Below are 1,003 nucleotides of genomic sequence, written 5' to 3'. Positions count from 1 at the left end.
CTTAATGTTTATTCATTTTTGAGAGAGAGCGAGGGTGCACGAGCATGAGCTAGGGGGAGGGGCAGAAAGAGAGAGAGAGACACAGAATCCGAAGCAGGCTCCAGGCTCTGAGCTGTCAGCACAGAGCTCGACGCGGGGCTCGAACCCACAAGCTGAGATCATGACCTGAGCCGAAGTCGGAGGCTTGACCGACTGAGCCTCCCAGGTGCCCCTAAACAGTTTTCATTATAGCAACACGGTTGAATAAATGTCGGTGGAGCCATACTACGGAATATTGCACGGCCCTTGAAAAGAATGAGCCTGAACTGGGTCTGCCGGTGTGGAAGGGTAACCATGGCAACTGCAGCCAGCAGAAGCAAGTCACAGAACCAATAGAGTTTCGTGTGGTCTTGTGTTTATAAAAACCGCATACATTCCCAAGTACACAATGGTTACTTTTGGGGGGAGGGTCCAGGGAGAGAGGGGGTGGGCCTCCGGATGGAGGGAAGACGTCCACCTACAACTTTATGACCTTCTAATACTGTTTTTAAGTTTTCACAACGAACATGCTGTCTTAAGTGAAAAATGCTGTAAAAGGCACAAGATCTCTCAGGGCAGCTTTCCGGGTGAATCCACAGTGAATTCCCACGCCTGCCTCAGAAGCCGGGTTGGCGTTAGGAAGCGTCCGGCTGTGGAGGGCGTCGGTGACGTGGCCGTGCTTGCCCCTCTAGAGTGGGTTTCCTGCCTGTCCTAGGAGACCCGCCTGTGTGCCCCGGCCGTGCAGAACTTAGCTGCGGGGGATGGGGGGGGTCTGTACCGTGTCTGTAAGTATCCACCCCTCCTCCGAAAAGTCCTTTGTTGAAACCATAACCTGCAGTGAGATGGTGTTTGGAGGCGGGGCCTTTGGGAGCTGATTAGGGTCCCCGTGGTGTGGTGAGGGCCCGCAGGAATGAAGAGGCTCTGTGTGTGCGCGCCCCAAGAAAGGCCATGTGAGGACGTGACGAGGGTCCTCACCCACCGATCA

The sequence above is a fragment of the Suricata suricatta genome, chromosome 8 (assembly GCF_006229205.1).
Source record: "Suricata suricatta isolate VVHF042 chromosome 8, meerkat_22Aug2017_6uvM2_HiC, whole genome shotgun sequence".
In the NCBI taxonomy this organism is placed as follows: domain Eukaryota; kingdom Metazoa; phylum Chordata; class Mammalia; order Carnivora; family Herpestidae; genus Suricata; species Suricata suricatta.
This window is presented reverse-complemented; position numbering follows the sequence as displayed.